Genomic DNA, 13712 nt, shown 5'->3' on the forward strand with positions numbered 1-13712 from the left:
AAAACACAAAGGCTTCAATATCCTAAAAATACCAATTACTGAAACTGGCAGTATTAGTACCTAGTCTTTGTCATTTACTTGACTCAAACGTCAATGCTTAAAGGAAAATTGTGGCAGAAGAACCCATCCTGCCCCATATAACTCACTTTAAAGAAGCACAGGACACTGAAAAGATGGCTTTCTTGAATAATGCAGTTATGAGCTACACTAATAGCTTAAGGGAAGAAGTCCAAGAGAAACTTCTTTCAAAGTTAGGCAACTATTTCACAGTATAAGTTATAATGGGGCAAAGAGATACAACTCAGATTACTTTAAGTAGTCAAAGCTGAATTCTTTATAGATGTCTCTATTCCTCTATCTATAGACATCATAAAAATACATATTTTAAATGCAACAAACTATAATACATTGAAGAGAAGTACACATTTTTTAAAGTAAAGAAAAAACACCCACCTTAGAAATCAACAACTGAAACAGTAGTGAATATTACCATGTCCTCTATCACCTGAGAGGTCTACATATTGTTTATTCTTCTAATTAAAGTACCCGATACAGAGTAAAAGCTATGCTTAGTTATGAAATACACTTTTTTTTTAATCCACCAGCAGAAACATTTGATAGAGAACACAAAAGTTACAAAAACTAAAGTTTAACACATCTTAACTGCAAGAAAAATATTTCTCTTGGCTACAGCTCGTGTCTCTCCCTAGCACACCGAAAGTTGCTAATCCCCAAGATACTTAAGTCTGGTTTCCCTAACACTTGTTTCCTTAAGCCTTGCTTTGTACATCTGATTTGCGAGCATCCAATACTGGCCTAAAAATGTTACAGCCCACAGGATGCAAAGTGATGAACCAACATAAAAAGATCACTTTACCAGCTAAAAATGTTTTTCGATTTTTTCGGTGTTTAGGTGGCTACTTCAAGCTGTCAGAATTTGCCTGCTTTTCTCAACTAGTCTAGAGGCCTTTTCCACAAGTTCCCACTTGCTCCCTTTCAACTTTCAATGATCCGTGACAGCTCTGTGTGCCATGAGGTCAGTGTTACCTTCAACATGCTCATTCTCTTTCACTGACGTGGAATTTGGCCTGGTTAAAGCAATTAGCATCACCTCATTTTCCCCAAACCCTTTTTTCTCATTCCCAACCCCCAGCAATGCTGTTCTACCCCCTCACTTAGTGAAGGGCCCCTCCCCAAGCTGATTCAAATCATTACGTCAGTGAAAGGTTTGACTGGGTTAGCAAGTTGAATCAACTCGAGAAGTGGTCCAGCAAACTCCAAAACTAACATAAGGCAAGCAGCAGGGAGTTGGAAGGGGGAGCAGCTCTCCCCCCTTTCACTGGCAGCCTGCTAGATCTGCTCAAGATGCGCCTGCAGCCACATCCTTTCTTCCCCAGCTCCACTTCCAGCTGTTGGTTCCCGACCTCTCTTTTGCGTTAGCACTAGCACTTGTCCCATACCACAGCAAAAAAATGCAGGGAGCTAAACCAGCAGAAGGCTACCAAGCTCTCCCCTCACCTCCCAAAAAAAGTAGTTTTTAGCCAGCCATCATCCAGAAGCAGTTCTGAACAAAATCAGATAAACATAAGTACTAGCACATCAGGGAAAGGGAAGACTGTATCAGCTTTGACAAATTAGTTGAATTAGTTGCTTGTGAACCTCTAATTTAGGTACAGGACCCACCACACTAGAGGTAGCCACCATAAGTTGTGGCAACCTGCCCCAGAACCCCACTGTGGCCCAGCCAGTAATACTGGGCAACTGCTCACACTGTGGTAAGAAATCCGTACAGGAGCCCACTGGGAAGAAACCCATGGATTGTTACATTGGAAGAAGATGTCATTGAGCCGGGAAGTGAAAACTCTCTGTCTTCTAAAAGTCCTGCTGAAGAACACTGAGCATCTAAAGGTGAATTGATACTGCCAAGCACACTGCCACAAGGATGGGAAACATGAGGACTGGAGAAGGGGAGATGCGGTGGAGATGTGCCAAGCAAATACACACTGAGCTGGATGAGGCACAGTAAGGAGGAAGGATTTGCCATACTCCTTGACAGAATGACATGCACTCACATTCAGCCTACAAAGAAGGAAAAGCAGATATCTGGGCCAGGTCTGCTGAATATCTTTAACAGTGATCTTGATGAGGATGAGTGTGCCCTCAGTAACTTCACAGAAAACACCAAGCTGCGCAGCACCATTGATCTGCTCAAGGGCAGGAAGGCTATGCAGAGGGATCTGGACAGGCTGCATCGATGGGCCGAGGCCGACTGTATGACGTTCAACAAGGCCAAGTGCTGGGTCCTGCACTTCGGTCACAACAACCCCATGCAACGCTACAGGCTTGGGGAGGAGTGGCTGGAAAGCTGCCTGGTGGAGAAGGGCTTGAGGGTGCTGGTTGACAGCCACCTGAACATGAGCCAGCAGTGTGCCCAGGTGGCCAAGAAGGCCAATAGCATCCTGTCTTGTGTCAGGAATAGTGTGGCCAGCAGGAATAGGGGAGTGATCGTGCCCCTGTACGCAGCACTGGTGAGGCCACACCTCAAATATTGTATTCAGTTTTGGGCCCCACAGTACCAGGACATCGAGGTGCTGGAGTGTGTCCAGAGAAGGGCAACAAAGCTGGTGAAGGGTCTGGAGAACAAGTCTTATGAGGAGCAGCTGAGGGTTGTTCAGCCTGGAGAAGAGGAGGCTGAGGGGAGACCTTATTGCTCTCTACAACTACCTGAAAGGAGGTTGTAGTGAGGTGGGCGTTGGTCTCTTCTCCCATGTTACTAGCAATAGGATGAGAGGGAATGGCCTCAAGTTGCATCAGGGAGGTTTAGACTAAATATTAGGAAAAACGTCTTCAGTGAAAGGGTTGTCAAGTATTGGAACAGGCTGCCCAGAGAGGTGGTTGAGTCACCATCCTTGGAGGTATTTAGTAGACTTGTAGATGTGGTGCTTACGGACATGGTTTAGTGGTTGAGTTGGCAGTGTTAAGTTTGCAGTTGGACTTGATGATCTTAGAGGTCTTTTCCAACCAAATGATTCTATGAAATGGATATAGATAACCAGCAAAGTGCATTAATTGCAACCCCCTCAAAGCAATTCTATGCACAAATCTCCCTGTATGTAATAGAATCCTCCCCAAGATGTCCCACAGAGAGCCAACACAACAATATAAGAAAAACTCATCTTGACAGACACAATGGTCATGGTACAGTCAGTTGTGAGGACTCTCCCTTCACTCCCCAGGTTTCAGATTTCTTCACCACTGCTTATGCTTGTAAGAAATTCTGTGTATTTGTATTTTTCATTGCTCAGTTTGGAGGAGTAAGATCTGTCAATGGTTTTGACTTTTGGCTCCTACCCCTCATGTGGGAGCAGAGGTAGGGATGCAATAAGAACTTGAGACTTCGTCCGTCTTTGCAAAAACATAAGAATGCCATGTGTGTAGTGAAATAGTGTTGTCATGGACAGTTGAGGTAGCATTGGGAATAAAAGCCTGTGAGACTTGTATCAAATCAGAAGAGAGGCAAATTGCAAATGAAAATAAACTTCCCCAAAAAGCAGAGACCCAGCCTCAACAAACTTATAAAGAGTTGGTTTGTATTTTCAAACAAACAAAAAAAACCACTGGGAAATACAAAAGAGCTTCATCACAGCCAGCAGCAGGCCAGGATTTTGCACCAAGTGCTCCATCACAGCACTTTTCCTGATCTATTCTACACAATTAGTTTTACGCAAACTATTGAACTGACACACCAGTAGCCCCTATGCCACCTTCTCTGTCAACAGGGAGCTCTCTTGTCTCTGAACCTCCTTGTTCTCATACTTGCAGGAGACAGCAGGCAACCAGGGCTTTAGTAAACAAGCATGAAGGAGCCCAAGCTTGTTAGAGAGGGCCTTTTCTCTTCTTTTCAGCTAACCTAAAGCATATTCCACATGATAAAGCCACCCAAGCACTGTTCAGGCGGCAACCCAAAAGGTCACAGGAACAGTCAGGCTTGCCAGTGAATGAAATGAGTAAAAATATAAGCACAAAAGCAGACACCAAGGAGCACCAATGGCACTTGGATACTACACCAAGCGTCTGCTGTTAATTTTGCAAGTGTTTAGCCAGATAGGAGCTGTGGAGGCAAAGACATACTGCCTTTACACCAGCTAGTCTTACAGGAAGTCATCCTTTAGCCTGCTGAATAACAGGAAAAAATTCTCTTACTAGCTAGACAGATGGAGGCAAGAGAACAAGGTGGGGGCAGGGGGGGCAGATAAGAGTATAGGAAAGGACAGAAATACCAGGTCCAAGCGTAAAAAGTCAACAGACCGGGCAAAGTATAGCAAAAGCCCACATGACTGAAGTACACAAAATACTCCAGCATATCACAGGCAAGTAACTTTCTGAACGGCAGGCATCGCCCATCAGATCATCCTGTTGGCAACAGAGCCATAGACACAGCAGCTGATCATTTCCAAATTATCACAGCACGTGTCTTCTCAATGTTAGGTAGCACACTCACACTGATCCACTGTCTCAGCACAGGAAAGGTGGCTCAGCTCACCTCTGTAATACTGACTGTCCTACTCAAGTTCTTTCCATTGCACTCTCATGGGAATAAAACACACCACTTTGACCGGCAGTTGACATCTTTATAACTTAATATGCTGAAACTATCTTGCTGACCACGGCCTAGGATAAGCAGAGAGCTATGCTCCCTGGTCAGGCATCTGCTTGCAGCTGCATTGCCATGTAACACCACCACATTCTTCCATTACCCTGCTGCTTGTAAGAAGGAGCTGCAAAGTGGCACAAAAATAAAGGTAACCTGGCAGCAGCACAGTACACTTTCCTGAGCCAGCAGCAGACCCCAGAAAGCAGAAAGGCTCAAAGGGATGTGTGACCAAGTAGCACCATGATCCATATTAACGTTTACAGAACCTCAACATTACACTTCCCATTTCCTCACGTGTCCTCGTAACCTTCCTCCAACACTCTCCCAGCATCTCAGTTGTCAGAATAATGCACAATGTTGTAGATGAAGTCATACCAGTTCCATGCACATTGGCAATACTTCCCTAGTTCTACTGGAAACACCCATGCTTAAGTCGACACAATCTGTTTAATGAAAAAGTTAGTATGCATGTAGACTGCTGCAAAGCATCTCCTGTCTGCAAGGTATGTTTCTGACAGTTCTCCTGAGCACACACCTTCGCTCACGCGGAAAAAGAAATCTTGTTTTGCTATACTGCACCAATTAGAGTCCCACATGTAAGTAGGGATGATATTTTGCAATCCAAACTTGCAGCCGTATGATGACAGATAAGACGGCCTAATCACACTGAAACAAAACACTACCCTTCACACCTTCTGGCGTCATCATTTCCTACAGAGCATCTAACAGTAAGAAAAACAAACCAAAAGCCTCTATCATATCCTTCATGAAACTGTTGAAAGACTGTGCATTGCTTAAGTCCCTCCACTGAATTAGAGAACCACAACAGAATGTTGTGATGCTGTGACAGAAGCAGCCCATTTCCCAAAGCCCAGGAAGGCTAAAGGCTGCAAGACTGTACACCCTGGCAAGCTGAGACGGGAATGCTCCAAAGTTTGTTGCTACTCTGGAGCAATCACAGTTCATGAGCTGCTCCAGCTTGGACAGCACACACGTTTGGGGGCGCACATCCAGTCAAGAGTGGCTTGGGAGCATTTGCCTTCAGTCACCACTTGCCTTCATACCTGGAGGACCCTAGTTATACTGGCAGACACCATGCGGGAATAGCCCCAGCCAAAGATTTTCACCCAGATTGCTAGTAGTTCTATGTGGACAAAAAAAAACCCCCACACCCTGAGCAGCAGCACACTGCTTTACCTTCAAACAAAGCCTTTCTCCACATTGACAAGAAGTTCATAGGCACTGAGCTACCCTTAGATGACTTCCAGCAATTTATCCATGCTGGCATGCCTAGTACTTAAAAAAATATTTCCTAAGTCTGTCAGTTTGTCTCATCAGGTAAAACCCAAAACTTTTAAAATTTATTTATTCTGGTTTGTGGTTGGGGTTTTTTGTTTGTTTAGATTTTTGAAGCACTATCAGGAAGTTCCTGTAAAGCATGAACATAAAATTTAGCACAAAAGACTCCAACTGGAGGACGGAATGACCCACAAACAGAAAAACTTGCCAGCACTAACAAGTACACCACAAAGTGACAACCCTCAGCTGGGACATAATAGTGGGACCAATATGAGGTAGAGGTGCTTTGGGGAGCAGCAGTACTGCCTCGAAGGCTTATCACATATTTATCCCCACTTCTCTACAATTCTTCAACAAAGAATGTATCAGCTATCCAATGATTTCTTTGTGGCATACTTTCTAGACCAAGCTTGGTGAATGGCATCTCTGTCCATTCATCCATCATAACAAATATTGAGAATAAAATAGGCCATACCTCCAACAAGTAAAATAATTTCACAGATTTTGTTTCTTATACAGGTAAATACTTTCTTCAGGATAAGAGAGTCTCAACAATTTTGCAAAAATGTGAAGGATTCATACTGAACTAGAAAATAATTTTAGAATAAAACTCAAAGAAAATACAGTGCAAGTTGAAAACAAGTTTTCCATCAGCCAAAGGGGGGGGAAGTTCTCAAACCAAAATTACACTTTAAACAGTCAATTCTTAAGACTATTAAGTTTACTACAGATTAACATAATAAATAACAATTCCAGTTCAAATTAACAGTTAGGGATGGTTTTTAAAGGATAAGGAAAGATGTGCACAAACTCCCAAGGATTCTGAAAATCACTGAACATTTGATTTATTTTTGGAAACACAGTTGGACCTAGATGATTTTTTTTTTAACCTTTCAAAAACACTCATATCCCAGCACTATTAATATCAAATCTTGAACAGGCTTACATTAGATGTAGTGACACATGAAAAAAAAAACCAAACACCAAAACCAAAGAAAACCAAACCAAAACACACACACATGCAGGGTCCCTTGAAAAAGGCATATAATCTGGTCTGCTTCATACTGAATGTGACTCATTTCTGGTAATCAAAAAGAAAAACAAATAAACCCATAAACATGAAACCACTCAACTTGGAATTATTTTACTTACGAATTTTACCATTACCTATAGAGACTGTTGAGCCTCACTTAAGTTTGAGTTCTAAGAACGCTGGTGCATTTTCCAAACAGATGTAAAAGTCACCATAAGGTTTACAAATTCCTACTCTTCTATTATACTTAATATTCCTATTCTGTTAATCCATGTGTGGATAACAGGATTCCTAAATTTCCAAAGTGCTAACATTTTAATTAACACCAATACTGTGAGTACAAGCAAGATTTTTATTCACTGCTTTGACAGAACAACAAAGGAAAAACATCTGAAATGCTACGACACCTGACGTTTGTTACCTTCCACATACTCTTCTAGAATTCAAGCAAACACATCATCCACCTTCCAGAAACCTGAACTCTTTGACAACAGACAGGGAAGAAGGCTTGTTATTGAGGAGTTCTGGAGGCATAAACAGTTAACAAAACAAAAAAAACCCAAAACATATGAACTATGTTCTTCCTCTGGGAACAGATTGGAGGAGGAGGGAAGAGTAAGAGGAAAAATAATGAGGAAAATTACATGTCAGTAACACAGAGAAGGAAAACAAATGATTTTTGATTAAGCAAAATTATATAGCTAGTTGATTAAGATTTTCTGTCTCAAATATGATTACTTTTCAAATCTGACATCAAGAGCTCACACATGGCCCTCATAAACAGAATTAAAACTATAATCCCATTTCTGCCACATTGATTATATCATGAGGGAGTAATTCTATTTAGGTAATGTGATCCTGTAACAAGATACTAAAAAAATCTGTATGAATGTTGCCATTTTCCATGTCTGTTTATATTAAAAACATTCTTATTGTTCTCTCTGTATAAATAATGAAGCTCAAAAAGCATTCCATCTTTTAAACTGACACTCTTCTTGCTCCAAATAGTTTATAACATTTTGCAAAGGAAACAAAGTACTACTAAGTAAACCATCGCTTCTTTTAACCTACACTTTGAATGTTACATTCTTAAAACTGTATTATAAATCAAATGGGAAAGGTATTACAGTATTCCTGCTCTACTATAGACTGGTAGGTTTGACACCATTTCAAAGCTGGTGGGGTCTGTGCCAATTACACTGAAATAGAAGGGTCTGTAGCAAGATAATCACCAGGAGACAAGAAACCCACCCTATTTTCATAACTGTCTCACAGGAGAACATAAGGAAAAGGAAAAATGGCAAAAAGCTCATTTCTACTTGCAAACACCATCATTGTTCAGACCGAGTTCTGTCCATGTGGAGCAAGTATCAAGCCTGTTCATATTGTGAATCTCTTGCAATAAATATTTATAAACCACAGGAATATCTAGAGAGCTTAATGAAGGCTCTCTATGTAAGCCTTCCTGACAAATATAAAAATAGGGAAAAGTTACTTAATATTTAGGGTGTCAATTCCCAGCATTTATGTACAATCCATTAGAGATGCAATGCTTTCCCCTTCCAAGCCTTGGACAATTACCACAAAGGAATGACACAGCTGCTTTGTTTAGAGCACTGCATATTCTGTAACTCTGCAAGTGGTATACTCTGCAACTACACAAGTGAGGTATAATGTGAAAAAAAAGGTTATTATTAGAGACTGTATTTCTTTTACCAAACAGCAATTACCCTCTAGAAGAGCCATCACCACAAAGCGCTTGGCACAGAAGTGGAAGTACTCACTGCATGCATCCTAGACCTCATGTCCACACACCAACAGTTGCCCTTGGTGAGCCATAGCATTTTGGTTCAAGGGCTCAACTTTTCAGTGAGCAATGCTGCCTGCTTTATATAAACATGAACAGACCATCCCTGAAGTCTGCAAGGGAGTTGCATCCCCCCATATTTTTCTAAGCAACTTATATCACTTACTGGTAAAAGTCCATCTGCAGGAGAATTCCTTACCAATGTAAGTTCTGCTTCACTGGCAACAAATGCCTTCAAAGTACAAACAGCCCTCAAGTGCCATCAAAGAAGTAGGTGCCAGCAAAGGATTTCACCAGCCACATGTACTTTACTAACCAAACTTCTCTCAGGTGAGCTGGCTGAAGCAAGAGGGTTCCCCAGCAGGAGAACTGGGAGAAGAGCTGAGCACACCCCCAGGCACAGCAGAGCCACCAGCTCAGCCAGAAGCAGGAGCATGCAACAAAGCTTTAGTAACAACTGTATTTCTGGTGCCACTCAACAATAACACATACCCCTCCCTATTGTACAAGGAAGCGCTCTCTTCTCAAGAAGCCACCAGCAAAGCAACCCAAGTATTAGCATTTCGTAGGATATTAACGAGGTTAAATATGCAGGGGACAAAGAATATAGTGTATAAGTCTGCAAACTGACTGCCAGAGGAGATGAATGGTGACAGATTCGAAACTGAGACCTGTTTCTCCCTGTTTTTCTACCCCTACCTCACTCCCTCAGAAGGAAAAAAAAATATCTTTGCTCTACTTGATTTGAACTAAAAAGTAAATCCCATATTACGTGCACTGCAGCAGATATTTTTGAAGCTGGCATTTTTGAGATGCGACGTCATCATAAAGGTGGATTACAGATGTCCAAAAGGATCAGATTTCTGCAGCTCCCAGAGACAGAGAGTTTAAAAGATTCCTACGCTCCAGATCCTGACCTATCTTCCTACAAAAAACCCATAGACCTCTACCCATTCTACAGCTTCTAGCCAAATTCCTTACCCAGAACTCAGGGAATGCAGATGTGATCAATTCAACAAGGGAAAAGGAAACATGAATATGGTTAATGCCCCTCTAACCAGTATTGGTGTGAAACATGAACAAAGCTCTCCATCTAAATATATAGCTCCCACTGAAGGATACAAGAAGCCCATCATCTCCATACACCTCTGACCAGATATACACAGCTCCACCCATATACCTGGAACTTCCCTGTATCTTCAGCGCACCTTGCCAAAAACACTACTTCACCTTACCTCCAAGATATAGCAAAAAGTTCCACCAAACTTTCTAAGCCCTAATTTTTCAGTTTTAAAGAAAACCTAAAGCAATCTGATGACATGTGAACTATATCACAGAGATGCAATTGCAAAAACTATTAAAGTAATGGTGGATTTTGTAACACCTTAGATCACTCTAATTTTAGACTCTTCTATGGAAAGATGAAAGAGGGAAATGCATTGGAAATCACAGCAGACAAAGGCGCACTGATTTCTGAGGAATTGTACAATGAAAAACACGATTAGAATACAGTTGATTCAAGCTTGGCTGAAGAAAGAAACCATGATGATGACAAAACCGAAAAGGTATTTCCAAGTCTCATCACTGAAACTTAAGTATTGTACAGTCCTAAGTGAAGGGACCCTTTGTCAAAGGCAAAAACATAGCTCCAGCTGGAAACGCCACACTTCATCTCCAACCTGAGTGCTTCAGAAGTAAAAGCTTATTCCTTGTCCCCTTCTCTGACTTATAGTAGAAAAGTACTTACAAACACCTCCAGCCACAGCTTAGCAAGCCTTGGACATTAAGCTCTTCTAAACTACATGCAAACAAGTCTATCAAAAAAGGTACAAAAAAGCAAAGACAATCTGTTTATTGAAAGTAAGTAACAACTGAAACCAAGATTGAAACCAATTAAACCAGTAACAATATTAAAACAACAACAACAGATTAGAACAAACCTCTTCTGAATGCATAAGAGAGAAGCAGTAGTTTTAAAATGCCCGTTACCAAATGGGTGTTCTTGTTTCTTCACTAACTGACCTTAAGCACAGTCATCTGTAACATTCAGTATGTCTGCACAAACATCATTTATAAGATTCCTATTCAAACAAGAGCTTTATGCACTGTCTGCATGATCAAGGTTTAAAACCAAAACAAAACAGCAATTGCATGCTGACTGAAGAGTTATTTCTGGGGAAAAAAAACAAACAACAGAAGCTGTGAATACTTGCAGAGGAAGAACTCTATCACATATCAGAAAGTTGAAACCTCCGTTTCAGACTTACCTCTAGCTCCCTGACAGATGTGATGGCACTGCTATTGCCTCTTTGCAGCTGCCAATTATCTAACAAGATCCTGATTGGCTTCACAGCTGCCCTGAAGAATACAGCAAAGCTGCCATGAAGCAGCTCTAACTCACTCCTCCATATGTACCCTCAAGGGGTGGCTTCAAGAAGCACTGCTGATGGTCAGAGAGGAGGAACCCTAATCCCCCAAACTGAACCAGAGGCTGAGAGAGGAGAACAGAGACCAGACTGTGATGAGGGTCAAGAGGTTCCAGGAAAGTTACTCCTTTCTTCCATCAGCCAGAATTAAAAAAAAAGCAAAAAAAAAAAAAAAACCCACACCACCGAACCTCCACAGCAAGCTGTCATGACAGTAATCTCCCACCTCTTCGAAATCCAAGAACCTGCCCTGGAAATGTCAGTAGGATCTGGCTTACCACAGTCTTTGGATGACTTTGAAAGACGGGTGCCTTGCCCTGTGCATCCATTTCTGGCTAGGAACTGCCTGGTACTTCTTAAAGTCCTTCTTAGCTTACAGGGCACCGCCCTTCCAGGTTACCAGTTTTATTCCTTTCCAGATTGGTAAAGGAGTCTATCACAGTTCCGTCAGACTAATGATCACAATTCAGTTGTAAACCTCTGTCCATTTGCTTTTTTCAAGTCAATGAGAACAGGGAGGTTACTTCTGTAAGCAGAGAGGATGCTGCAATCCATAAATACACACTATTACATTTTCTGAGTTTCAATCTTTGGCACTGTTGGCTTGGCATCCTTCACAGCACTGAATTCACAAACCAAACAGTGAACTTCATCATTTCACCTCTACTTTCATGTATAAACTTATTCATACTCATGCTGGCACTGCCTCTGCCTCATTAAAGAACTGCTGACACCTCTTCTGAACTCAACACATCTTATTCAAACCAATCCTACTTGCATAGATGTTGTTTATTAGGGAGGATGCATGCATTAAAATTTGATTTTTGTTTCTTCAGAGTTCAGCTGTTCCTGCTGTTTCTCTCTATCTCAGGTAACAATTAGCCAGTAGGAAAATTACTATCCTGTCACAAACAGAAGATTACGACTTCAGGTAGGTGATCAAACAGCAGGAGACCATGAGCACAGAAGAAACAAAAATGCTGTTCAGATACAAATGTCCTTGGCAATAGACAAAGATGAGAGAAACAACAGCCCGGACAGTTTATAAACTGAATGTTTCTTCAAAGTGTCTTATTTAGCATCACCAAGTATACAAAAATTTACAAAAGCACACGTCACTATTTCGAGATTAACTTGAAGAAATTTCAGTGACAATATTTTATGCCATTACATATGACAGCTATTCCTGTGCTGTCATTTGAACTAGGTTGAACAGCAAGTTAGAGCCAAATGAAGGGTTTATTAAGAACAGGTATGATCTTTACTTAACAAAACGAACTAATTGGGAAACAGTTTCTCTCTCTACTCCAGACCCAACTTAACTTTTGAAAATTGGGGTTTAACCGCCACAATAGGAGTATGAAATGTTACACAGTCTATTTAAATAAGTATACTTGTATCTTTGCAAACAGGATACAATATGGCCAACAGATGCATGGGGAGGGGGTGAGGGCAGGGTATGGAGGAGAGGAAAATTTTTGTTTTCCAGAGTAATGAGCAACTAGAGACTAGGCAGTTACTTCAACCTAAATCATGTTTACTTTAGCTATCATCAAAACACACTAGTGTTGATGAATTTTCTAAATCAAAGTGTGGTCGATTAACTGTTAGCAATTAACCTCTTCCTCCATCTAGTATGAAAAAATACAAGTAAACAGCAAAACGAGGGATGCAATACCACAGGTGATTTCTTTCTAGAAAGACTAAACACAGAGAAATAATTACTGCAGTTAAGTTTACAGCATCGGTTTTCTTACCGATTGTGCTCTATAAGACAAGAAATTTTGTCGGAGAGGGGAAGAGGAATAAAAATTCTCAGCTACTTTAAATGACATCCCCTTGTAAGGCACTAGGCTGCTGATTTAAAGCTGTATGAACACCCGTAGCAGTTCATCAGAGAAGCACAAACTTCTCTCAAGTCCCAGCGCAGAGCCAGCACAGCTGAGAGGAGCATTCATTCCTCTTCTCGCCAACTCCGCAGGCTCACTTTCGCTGGCGAGGCGGCTTTCGGTGAAACGCCGGTTCCCGGGCACTTTCCAAACACAAACACCACCACCACCGCCCCCCACTCACCAAATCCAACACGATGAATACGTGAGGCTCCCCCCTACACCTGGCAGGATAAAACCCAACTCTCCGGGGGGGGGGGGGGGGGGGGAGGTGTATGAGAGGAGCCTGGCGATAGTCACGGCGGTGTCAGCCTGACACCGGGGCTGCCGAGCTGCTGCCTGGGGGGGGGACGGAGAGAGATCAGGTGGGGATGGGGGTGTGTGCTGCTTTAGGGGGGCTTTTTTTTTTTTTAACCCAACAATATGCCAGGAGAGAAGCGGCCGGTGGCCGCTGGCAGGGCGGGCTGCTCCCCAGCGCGGCTCGGGGCGCCGGGGAAGTTGTTGGTGAGGCGGCGAGGCCGCGGCGGCGGCGGCGGCGGGCAAGAGCGCTGCCCCCGCGTCGGGCCCCGCGCCCCGCCGGCAGCCAGGCCTCTCCCCTCCCGCA

At 42.4% G+C, this 13712-nt stretch overlaps 1 protein-coding gene across 1 annotated transcript in view; it reads right to left on the minus strand.

Annotated features, from left to right (window-relative positions):
• The window catches only part of LRP6 (LDL receptor related protein 6), a 131686-nt gene that overhangs the window by 117132 nt on the left and 842 nt on the right, over positions 1 to 13712 (minus strand). The window lies entirely within an intron of this gene.

This window comes from Phalacrocorax carbo, chromosome 1 (genome assembly GCF_963921805.1).
Source record: "Phalacrocorax carbo chromosome 1, bPhaCar2.1, whole genome shotgun sequence".
Taxonomy (NCBI): Eukaryota; Metazoa; Chordata; class Aves; order Suliformes; family Phalacrocoracidae; genus Phalacrocorax; species Phalacrocorax carbo.